Below are 12,072 nucleotides of genomic sequence, written 5' to 3'. Positions count from 1 at the left end.
CTGGGGTGAGGCTCAGGGACAGGAGAGTAATGGGTGTCCTATTATCTACATTTCTGAATATCTACTTCTCACCTGCATTTTAACAATTTCCCACAGAAGTCGGGTGTTTCATCATTGGGGTTGTGGTGGACTAGTATCTTGTCCTGACCTTACCACATAATAGGTGTCACTTTGGGAAAGTCACTTATGCTCAGTTTTTTCACCTGTCACCTGCCACCCAGGTTCTTTGAAAGGATTACCAACCACGAATATAAAGATTTAATAACACACCATGGCCCAGGATGTCCACTCTCCACTAAGGTGTCTCAGTCTGAAAGACTTGGTCTACCCATCTCCTTCCCCCAAGGAAAAAATATTCAGGTGTCCAATAATGATTTTATTTCTCCATTACTAAAATTAATCAGAAGGGCCTGGAACAGCTGAATGGAGCTTCTGCTGTGCCTGAGGCAAGCGCAGACAGAGAGCAGGAAATATAACGCTTCTGCGAGTTTGCCCTCCAGGCCAAGGCTGTGCTTCCCCCAGGCTGTTAGAATATTAGTAATAACTCAAGGCCCTTCCACTTGCCCCCATGTCTATTATTTTATTATCCTCTCAGGATACAGAATGGTGGAACCAGCTTCTTAATTAGATATACAGAGGTGCCCCATCATCAAACAGATATTTTACTAACGGGAATTTCATTATTGTCATTCTATCCAATGACTGTGCACCTGGGTGAACATGAGATGGGAGATGAATTCATTTGACAAATATTAACTCATTTGACAAATATTTATCAAGTAGCTACAAGGCACTGTTCTCGGTGTGGGGACACAGCTATGACAAAACACAGCAAAGACCCTGCCCTCTAGGAGGGAAACAGACAATAGAGCCAGAGGGAAATAATACGCCAGGTCACGACAAGTGTTTTGCTGATGGGGAGTGACGGGTATAAAGAAGGCTATGCCCTTTCTACAGACTGGTCAAGGAAATCGTCTTTGAAAAGGAGATGTTTGAGCAGCGCTTGGAGAAACCAAGGGTGTGCCAGCTGACCAGCTGATGGAAGAGCAGTTCAGGAAGAGGGCTCAGCAAAAAGAACTTGCCTGGAGTGTTTGAGCAGCGGTGAGGAGGCCAGCGTGTCTGGACCTGAGCGGGTGGGGTGGGGTAGTGGAAGGTGAGGAGGCCAGGGAGGCCCTGGGGAGCAGGTCGTGCAGAGCCTTGTAGGGCTTTATAAGAACTCCAACTCTGGTTCTAAGAAAGGGGTGGGGAGTTGCTAAGTGTTTGGATGTAGGAGCAATTCAATAGCACTCAAGGATCCCTCTGACTGTGGAGAGTGGTCCCTAGGGGGCTAAGGGTAGAGACAGAGGGACCAATGGGCAGGGTACTGCAATAATCCAGGCAAACAATGATGGAGTGTGAACGTATGCGACTCCCGCGGTCTATCCAGTTCTCTTGAATAAAACAAATGCCTTACTCTGTTAAGAATGATTCTCTTCCTGGGGCGCCTGGGTGGCTCAGTCGGTTAAGCGTCTGACTTCAGCTCAGGCCATGATCTCGTGGTTCGTGAGTTCGAGCCCCGCGTCAGGCTCTGTTCTGTCAGCTCAGAGCCTGGAGCCTGTTTCGGATTCTGTCTCCCTCTCTCTCTGTCCCTCCCTCGCTTGCGCTCTGTCGCTCTCTGTCTCTCAAAAATAAATAAACACTTCAAAAACAAAAAAGTTTAAAGAATGATTCTGTTCCTTTTGTAATTAAACATCTTTTCTTTTTTTATTTAATTTTTTATTTAATTTTTTTTTAACGTTTATTTATTTTTGAGACAGAGAGAGACAGAGCATGAACGGGGGAGGGTCAGAGAGAGGGAGACACAGAATCTGAAACAGGCTCCAGGCTCTGAGCTGTCAGCACAGTGCCCGACGCGGGGCTTGAACTCACGGACCGCGAGATCATGACCCGAGCTGAAGTCGGCCGCTTAACCGACCGAGCCACCCAGGCGCCCCACATCTTTTCTTTTTTTAAAACATCCTTTCTTTGCTGTTTTCTGATAATACATGCAGTAATGTGTTCATTACAGAAGACTTAGAAGATAAAGAAAAGCATTAAAAAATAAAGATTTCCAAATCCTACAACCCAAAGATTACAGATGAACCATTCTACTTTGAGAGCTCTTCATGTATATGAATGAATTGATTCGCTCATCATGGAGCCTGGCCATGCCAGGAAGAGCCACCAAGCAGGCGAAGCTGTTCTCTGAAACCACAACCTTCCCTTTCATTTCTCCTTGTGCCACCCCACCCCTCCCCAACCTTCCCTCCTCAGGGCCCTGGTGCCACCTTCCCTCTAGGTCCCTATCAAGTCCCTCTCAGGAGAATATCCAACTCATGAAGCCCACCCCGAGAGAGGACACACTTCACCTCAGCAGGAGGGCTGGGCAGGGAGGCACCTGCCTCTCACACAGAATATAAGGGAAGCCAAATACAGCCAAACCTTGGTTAGTGAGCATAATTCATTCTGAAACATGCTTGTAACCCAAAGCACTCATATATCAAAGTGAATTTCTCTATAAGAAATCATGGAAACTCAGACGATTCGTTCCACAACCCCAAAATATTCATATAAAAATGATTACAATGCTGTAATATAATACAAAATAATAAAGAAAATACAAAATATAAAGAAAAATAAACAACTTAACCTGCACTTACCTTTGAAAACCTTCATGGCTGGTGTGAGGAGGACAAGAGAGAGGAGGGTTATCGTATAGGACAACTTTCACATATCACTGCTATCTATTGGCTCAGTGGAATCTTTTTCTTTTTGTGAAACTTTAACAAGGAACGTATCCAATGACTTAGAATGAAGCAAAGTATTCTTAAGGTTACACTTGTATGGAAAAGCAAAGGACTGTCCATAGGTGCTTTGAAGTGACAAAAAATACATTAGTGCCACTTGTGGGCACCTTCCCTCACTCCGAAAAATCACTGATTTCTGCCAAACACTATGGCCTCCAAGCATGGGAGACAATCACCTACAATCCCGCAGAGAGAGAGAGAGAGGAGAGAGAGAGAAGAACCATTGGCTCAGGTATGATCTCTGAAAAAAAGAAGCATGGGTTTATCCTACCATTGGAAAAATCTGGCTGTGCTGGTTTCCAGTGGAGGGTCACTGGGAATGAGTCTATTGTGCTTCAATGGGTTGGGGAGAGGTTCAAGGGCTTTTCTTGGGCAATTTTGTCCCAGGTTATTTATAGCTTGAATATCGAGTTTGAGCATTAAATTAGAATTTAATGAGTGCACCTAACAGCTACTCAAATAACTAACACTTCCTGAATATTGTTAATTGCTACTTCCTTTACAGACATCATCTCTAAGCCTCTCAACAAATCTATGAGGTTGAGACTATTGTTTGTGCTTATTTCCCCGAATAGGCTGCTGTGGCTCAGAGTGATTAGTTTTCTTACCTAAAATCACATAGCCAATGAGTGGTGAGCTTAAATAACATGCAGTGCATTTTGCCCAAGATGTTCCTTAGGCCTTGGGGGTACTGGGATATGAAGGGGTGGGGGAACAGTGGGGGGCAGTGAGAGGGCTGAGGATGGGGCTCCAGGCCCCACACCGAAGTACTTACCAGACAGCTTTCTCTTGGTAAGATTTCATTTGAGAGAAGGGATCTGCTGCTAAAAAGGATTGGCATCCACATCCGCATAGCACATATCCTATGCTTCACAAAGCCAGGATGTCACTGGATGCAGGACTTTATTACTCCACGATATCCTGCAACCATTTTCTAATGTCAGTATTCTTATATAATGTTACTTACGTGTTGCAAAAATTGTGGCATATTTATTTTAAATATTTCTTTATTTTTAATTACAAAAGGTGTATATGCTTCTTATAACTAGTGGAAGGGCACAAAGATGTGTAAATAAAGTTTTAAGATTCCTTCTCCAGTGTTGGGGAGGAAATTTTTTCCTTAATCTTTCAAAGGTTCTTCTGGCTGTCCTAAGAATTAAATTGACATGAGACAAATTAATAGGAGAAAACCTAATTTAATTTTGTATTTACAGGAACCCCACATCCATGAGCAGTTCAAAGACAGGTAAATGAGGTCTATAGGCCCTCCTGGGCTAAGGTATGGGATAGGGGCATTGGGCTTTCAAGGGGAGGAGGGCAAGTCATAGGGCAATAAGAAGAAGGGCAGATGTTTGGCAATTAGATGTTTGCCCCACCCCACAGAAGAGTGAGTCAGATAAAGTTTTTGTCTGGCAATAACTCTTACCCTAGGAGAGATCCTCAATTTAGATTCTTCTAGGTAGTTAAGGAAGGTGTAAAAATATCTCTTGAGCCCACAGGGTCTCAGCTGCCTTTAGCTTGAAATAGACCACATATCAAAGTGGCACATTTTGAGAAGACTTGTTCGGAACCCCTTCACTGGTAGGTGTTTGTTGTTTCCAGCACCTCCAAATAATTCTCTGTTTCTCAGCACATACCGACTGGGTGTCCTACCATTTAACTTAACTCTGACTGGAAATAGTGGCAGCTCCCACTGCTCAGTAAAGGCTCCGTCCTATAAAACTGCATACCTACCCCCCTCACTTCAGATGCCAATTGCAGGTCCAGATTGTTACCTGTGCTTCTTACCAACTGGTTATAGATTAGACGTTCCCATGACCCCTCCTCGGATTCTATTAATTTACTAGAGGCTCAGAGAAACATTTTACTTACTAGCTTACTGGTTTATTATAAAAGGATATAACTCAGGAATAGCCGGATGGAGGAGATGCATGGGGGCAAGGTATGGGGAAAGGGTGCAGAGCATCCATGCTCTCTCCAAGGGTGCCACTCTCCCAAATCTTCATGTGTTCACCAACCCTGAAGCTCTCAGAACCCCAAAACCCCTTAGGGGTTTTGAAGAACTCTCAGCAAAGTGGCATGATTGATAAAATCATTGGCCATGGTTGATTAAACCAATCTCCGGCCCCTCTCCCCTCCTGGAAGGCAGGGGACGGGGCTGAAATTTCCAACCCTTAAATCACACGGTTGGTTCCCCTGGCAACAAATCCCTCTCCTTTGGTTACTTAGGAGCTTTCCAAAAGTAACATCATTGAGGTTAGATGGACACCTTTATGGTTAGAAAAGACACCTTTATGGCTCTCATCACTTGGGGAATGCCAAGGGTTTTAGGAGCTTTGTGCCAGGAAAGGGAGGAAGATCAAGTATATATTTCTTATTATAAATTACAACGCCACATCCCCTCAGTATCTCATTATTCCCAGCCCCTTGGGGCAGCCATGGTTAACACACTGCTACATTTGCTTCCGTGTCTTTCTTCATTACAGCAGGATTCTTTAAAACATTTTTTGAAAATAGTATAACCTTTCAAGCATACATAAAAATACAGCGAATAGTGTAATAAATCCCCATGTACCCATCATCCGGCTTCAGCAATTATCAACACATGGAGAATATTATTTATGTCTGTCATTTTTTTTCTGGAGTTGTTTTTTTTTTTTTTTTTGAAGCTAATCTGAGGCATCCTGCCAGTTAACCCATAAATACTTCATTAATTATATACCTTTTTTTTTTTTACATTATCACTATGTCATTGTGACACGTAACAAAATCAAGAGTAACGCCCCAGAAAGCAGGCCACCAAATGGAGGTTGCGCACCTCATGCTCCCCACCCCCTACCACTGTCTGGAGGCATGTGGGCTGTTTCAGTTGTGCACTGTGCAGACTGAGTTGTGCTGACACCTCATAAGTGACCCAGAGCCCCCTTGCACCCCAGTAGGCTGCAGCCGGCCTTCTGCCCGGAGCTCCCTTACCCGGGTTGCTGCAGGGTCCTGAAGATCAGTGGTTCTTCAACGCTGACGCTGGGCACTGCCAGACTTTCTCATATGGTGGCTGCAGAGGGAAAGAGGACTGCTTCTGGGGTGAGCAGGCGTGCATCCACACCTGCATTGGTGGGAAAGAGCCCAAAACAGGTGGGTGAGGTGGGGGGCAAGGCAGGGAGGGGAAGGGGCAGGGAAGAGGTGGGGTCCAGGAGCCCGGTGCCCCTCACCACTTCCTGAGGAGAGAGTGGCCGTAGTGTCTTGTGAAAACACACACTGAGCACACTCTCCAGGGACCGGCTCCACAGAACGTCCCCGCTAGTGGTGGCCCCGAGATAATCCGAGCCAGCCCCCCTGCACCCCCTTTTCAGATGGAAACACTGAGGCAGCCTCCCTGCTGAGTGGTCTGTCGTGCTCCTGAGCAGCCACCACGGAGGCTTGGTAAGCTCCCTTTCTTCTTGCCGGCCATCCCAATAGTGGGGAGGATCCAGGGTGCTCATTCCTGGGACGGTCCAGGACCTGTCAGGGCCTAAGCTATGTGGGTCAGGGACTTCAGTGATGACAGCCAACACATTCTTTTCTCCCGAACTCCCCTGAGATGCTGAAGTTGGAGGAAGCCTCAGCCGGGCTGGGCTGTGGCTGCCTCCTGAAATATCTCAGCCTCCTCAACCCTACCCTCCTTAGCACAGCCCTGCCTCCTTCCTTCTCCGCATGGGCCTACTTGGTTTAGCCCTGTCTCTGCCTTACCCAGTAGACCCCAAAACCACAGGAGCAGGAACTAAGCCCCTTTGTTCTTTCCCACCGCTTTATCCTTAGCACTTAGCGTGGTTCCCAGCACGAAGGAGACGGTCCATACATATCTGTGGAATGAACGAATCAATGCGTGAGCACATCTCCTCGCTAGCAGAGTGAGCCTAGGGGGAGAGGTTGGAAGCCAGGACTCCTCCCCGACCTCATCCTCACTGCATCCTCACCTTCATCCCCCAATATCACTGGGCTTTGAGGGTAGACGGCGGTAGAATTCTGGCACCCAGTTCCGAGCATCGTGGCGGCAGGAGTGCTTTCACCAAAGAAGCCCCTTTCTCCCCTCAGTGATGCTGTACATTTTCCGGTCTAGGACTTCAAACTCTTTGGCCTTGAGTTTGAATAAATTCGTTTTCCCATTAAGCTAACCTGAGTGGATTCTGTTGTGGGCAGCTAAGAACCTTCGCTGATACAGTCTGCCACAGTGGTGGTACGTCACATTCTCCTGCAGACCTGTGGCGTCTCTTCTTTTCCTGCCTTCAGACTGGGCCGAACCAGTAAGGGAAGCGAAGCCATCAGAGGGTCATCTACCTCTTCGCGACTACCCCAAGCCACACAAAGCCCCTGGGTGACTTTAAGGCTCCTTTTCCATTCAGACTTTTGTTCTTTAGCTTTTGGGGCCAGGTCAGTTGTGCGGGCAGGCTGTTGTGGGCTCGGAGGGAGAAAAGAAGGAGTATGGGGCTCAATTGTCCACTTGTCCAAGGAACCCCTTTCCTATAGATGTGTGTGCATGCAGGGGAGGGCTCTTGCAACATGAGCAATTACCCATCTGGGGAGCACTTTCCATGTATGGGCTCTGTGCTTAGCATGTGATTTAATCACCCTAAGGATCCTGTGGGGGAGGAAACGGGGGCTTGGTAATGTCTTGTAGCTGGCAAATTCATTTCCTGGGGCCACTGTAACAAAATACTACAAACTCGGTGGTTTAAGCAACAGCTATTTATTCTGTCACAGTTCTGGAGGCCAGAAACCTGAGACCAGTGTGTCTGCAGGGCCATGATCCCCCTGAAAGCACTGAGAAGGATCTGCTTCGGGCCTCTCTCCTAGTTCGTGGAAGTTCGTTGGCTTGGGGCAGCAAAAATCCAATCTCCTCATGGCATTCCTTCCATATTCTGATTTCCCCTTTTTATAGGACACCAGTCATAGGGAGGGCCCATCCTAATGACCTTATCTTCACTCTGATCTCTGTAAAGACCCTATCTCCAAATAAGGCCCCATTCTGAGGTATTTGGGATAAGGACTTCAACATATTCTTCTTGAGGGGGACACAATTCAACCCATAATAGCAAAGAAATGGCAAAATGTGGACCTGATCGACCTCAGCCTTTGTCCTTTGGATGGAGGAAGACTGCAGAAGGTGAGAGCCCAGCCTCTCCAGCCAGGCTGCAAGGGTCCAAATGCCTGAGTCTGTCTGCATTTGGGGCTCTTAAGAAGCAGAGGCAAGTAGCTTATTACGTAAGATGGAGGCAGGTGAGAAAGGGAAGGAGAGGCAGGCAATAAACATTGAGTTCTCAAGCCCACTACCTCTGTTCGTGACTGGTGTTTAATCACATGGGGATTCAGGGAAGTGGGTAGAACACTGTCCCTGCAGTTACCTCCCCCAAGAGGAGACGGAAAAGTGTTTACACACCAACTCCCTGTTATTCATTGGCTGAGGACTTCTGGCTTGTTCTGTTCACAGGCTTTCCTTGCGTGGCTTCCAAGAAAGCCCTCAGGCAAAGACGTGCAGGTAGTGGCTGTTGGAAGTCAGCCAGCAGCACTGAACGTGGCAGCTCCCAGAGGTAAGGGTAGGGCACATATCTTGTGCCACGCTGTTTATGTGGCTTTGAACAAGTTATTTAACCTCTCTGTTCCTATCTTCTTCCTACGTGGGGTTGTTGTGAGGATAAATGACTTCATCCATGCTGATCCCTTAGACCAGAGAGCCTGGCATATAATTAGTGCAATTGAAACATTTGCTAGGATTATAATTGACTAAATTGTACTGTCCTTTGCTGGAGAAGGAGAGACTCAGACACTACTCTTTAGAATACTCCCTTTTTCTCTTTGAACCAATAAGTCTCTCCCTCGCCCCTGCCCGGGCTTGCCACATTGGTCTTGACTCTACTCCCGAGAAACCCACCCACCGACAATTATACACAGACTGGGAGATGGCCATCAAGAAAGTCCTCCCATCTCCCATCAAGTGTCTTTTAGGTTCTTGTGCAACATTTTGCTAAGTCCCCTCTACCAGCTTTCAGATTCTTGGGACTTCAAGTGGGAGGAATCCCTCTTTTTCAGTTCCCTGCAATTTATGCAGAGGCTGCTAGAATGCCACCTCACCGTGTTGGGGGAGAGAGGTTCATGTAAGAACAGGATGGTCGGTAGGGTAAGAGCTTTCGAACCACCCTCCTGACTTGCTTCCCCTAGTTAGGCAAGAGAGTGGCAATCAGATAATGTGAAAATATGGACAACTGAAAGAAGATCTCGAGGGGGGCAGGGAGGAGGTGGGGTGTAAGCTCATGGAGATATTTCTCAGGATGTACCACTCTTCGGTTCATCATTAAACCTTCCCAGCTGCAAGGCCTTGTGGGACTTCTTCAAAATCCAGGGGGTGCTCAGCCAAAGGGAGGCGTCCTAGCCAGAGTTCCCAGCTCTTGCAAGCAGATGCCCTTGACAGTGCTTTCTGGGAAGACGTGAGCTGAAGCGGCTTCGGGAGAGCAGTCTAACTGTCTCACTACAGATGAGGAAAGTGAGCCATAGAGTGTTCACATAGCAGGGATTGTTAAACAGAAGAGAGACATAGACAGAACTGGTTCTGTCCCACATTACCTTGTAGTCTTGGGCAAATTTCTCAACCTTTCCAAGTTTCACTTTCCTTATTTCTAAAACAAGGGTAATGAGAATATCTTTGGATGTCTCCATCCAAAGATCACTAGGAACATTCCTGTTTCTGCTGGAACGAGTTGGATTTATTACTCGTTGCGGCAAGGGAGAGCGCACACACACATCTCATGAAGAGGATGTTAGAAAGGACTTACGGGATTTGGGCTTATGTCAGGTGATTTGGGGACGGGTTCGAGGAAGCTGGCTCTGCTCTGGATCGGATGTTGTCAGGAAGTGGGGCGGTTCTCTGACCGGGTATCTTAACCCCAACAATAAGAAGGGACTGCTAGGTAGAGGTTACAGCCATGGTTGGTAAAGAAGGAACCGTCCTCCAGATTGGCTAGGATAGGGGATGCTTGCTTATTTTCGTGGCTTGTGCAGCGCTCACTCTTTGCTCAACCAAGATCACAGAGGGCCTTGTTTTTGTCTTGGTCCACCACAGGCACAGAAGGGCCTTGTCTGATGCTGATGTTCTGTGAAATTGTTTGTGTTCAGCAGGAGAACATCAAAGGTCAACTGTGAGTGCCAGGTCAGCTCTCAGAAGTAAGCCAGGGGCTGCTTTGTTCTGTCTTGTATCAATCTCATAGAATTATGGGGAGGATTAAAATGATATGACATTTGTAAAATGCTTTGTACAAGTGGCTGGCAGAGTACGAGAGCTCTGATAACAGCAATAATTAATACTGCTATTAATAAATGCATTCTTTAATTGCTAATTTAAAACTGTGTAATAAAAAACAGATTTGATACTAACGAGGAGTAGCTCTGGATGTTGCTGTGTGATCTTGGTCAAGTTGCTTCACCTCTCTGAGCCACAGTTACTTTCTTTGTCAAACAGGGTGGTGGTGTCTGCTTTCAGACATTCATGAGTTTGGTTATTTTTTTTTTTTTTAATAAAAACAAATTTTAACGTTTATTAATTTTTTCAGAGAGAGAGAGAGCACGAGCAGGGGAGGGGCAGAGAGAGGGAGACACAGAATCTGAAGCAGGTTCTAGGCTCTGAGTTTTCAGCACAGAGCCTGGCTCCAGAGGGCTTGAATTCATGAGCCGTGAGATCATGACCTGAGCCAAAGTGGAACGCTTAACCGACTGAGCCACCCAGACGCCCCGCAAATTTGGTTATTTTTCAGGACTATGATGATTATGGTGCTGAAGTGCTCTGAACAGCACACACCAAAACAACTTACCCAAAAGCACATATATGTTTAGTTTCTTTGGTTCTTGACTGCTTTTTAAATGTGCCATTGGTGGCATTTAAGGAACAAATAAACTTTTTTTTTTTCGTAGTGTCACCTCCCGGAAGTCTGCCCTTGGAAAGTCCCTCCAGTGCCCAAGGAATGTCACAATCTCTCTTCCAAATGGGTCCCAGGCTTCCTCAGGGGTAACTGAAGCCCTCTTGCTTCAGTGATAGGCCTCACCCAGGTCCATTCTCGCGCTCACCCCACCTTGCCTTTAATTTGACTTTCCGGGTCTCTCAAAAGTGTGAGCAGGAGGTGGAAGATACCTCTGATTTTCTTTGGGATCAAGGACACCTCATCTTCAGCGGGTAGGAACCTCTCTTTGAGGAAAGCTCTGCCTGCCCCCTGGTGGCAGCAGGAGGAAGTGCCGCCCCTCCCCTGTGACAGGGAAGATTTAGCTCTTTTGGTATCTGCTTTAAAAAAAAATGTGGTTTTTTTGTAGAGAAAGTTCATAAATCATAAATTAGTAGGAATAATTAATATACAATACTTGTTGTGCATCTGCATGCAGGACAATCTCTACTCTCACGGTCTTCACCTTCCCGTGAGACATTGAACAAATGATTAACAATGAATGTGGTGACCATTTGCGAAGGGGAAGGGCAAGGTGTGACGGAAAAGTTAGCAAGGGACCTGGTCAAGTGTGGAGGCCGTAGTGGTGGATGGGAGAGATGCCCTGGGGACGTGAACTTGCAGCTGAGACCCAAGGGGTGGGCAAGAGTTACTTGGAGGAAGGTGTGTGTGTTGGGGGAGAGTGTTCTAAGCAGATGGGAAAGCAAGAGGCGGCTTGCAGAAGAGAAGACACTGAGAATAAGTGGGAGGCCAGGATGAGGTGGTAATGGGAGTAAAAGTAGGGACCCAACGAGTCTTGCAAAACAAACTAAGAGTTTGGGGCTTTATCCAAAGGCCAGAGAAAGAGCCTGGGCATCTCAGAACCTGTTGGCTGGATGGGAGGAAGGGTGGGACCTGTGGTGTGGGGGCATGACAGTTGTCTAGACGGCAGAGGAGAGTGGCCTGCACTCAGCAGAGAGCAATGGCCTGGGGAGGAGATGGTGAGAAGTACAGTCAACAGGCTTTAGTGATGGATTTCTCACAGGGGAGGTTAGGAAAAGGAAGAATCAAGGACAAGAGTCTGCTTTCTGGGAGAATGGGAAAGCAGGTCTTTGGGGGAAGGATGTGAGTTCAGTCTTGTAAATGTTGAGTCCATGGTGCCTGTAGAGCATTGAGGCGAAGATGTTGAGCTGACGTTGATTCAACCATTCACTCGTTCAGCAAATGTTTATTAGGGAGAGTATATGTGGTGATTGAAAGCAAAGACCAGACTCCATGGCCTCAAACTCTGGCTCTGCCAACTCACTAGC

General features: G+C 46.9%; 1 long non-coding RNA gene across 1 annotated transcript; it reads left to right on the top strand.

Annotated features, from left to right (window-relative positions):
* Positions 1-8,272: 8,272 nt before the first annotated feature.
* On the top strand, positions 8,273-11,118 carry LOC109272652 (uncharacterized). The gene is made up of 3 exons (XR_002082550.2): positions 8,273-8,389; positions 9,916-10,016; positions 10,761-11,118. It is a non-coding gene; the product is annotated as an uncharacterized LOC109272652 (long non-coding RNA).
* Positions 11,119-12,072: the final 954 nt, after the last annotated feature.

This window comes from Panthera pardus, unplaced genomic scaffold, assembly GCF_024362965.1.
Source record: "Panthera pardus isolate Hobbes unplaced genomic scaffold, ASM2436296v1 HiC_scaffold_25, whole genome shotgun sequence".
Lineage (NCBI taxonomy): Eukaryota > Metazoa > Chordata > Mammalia > Carnivora > Felidae > Panthera > Panthera pardus.
Note: the sequence above shows the minus strand (reverse complement) of the source record. Positions and strands in the feature narration are given on the sequence as shown.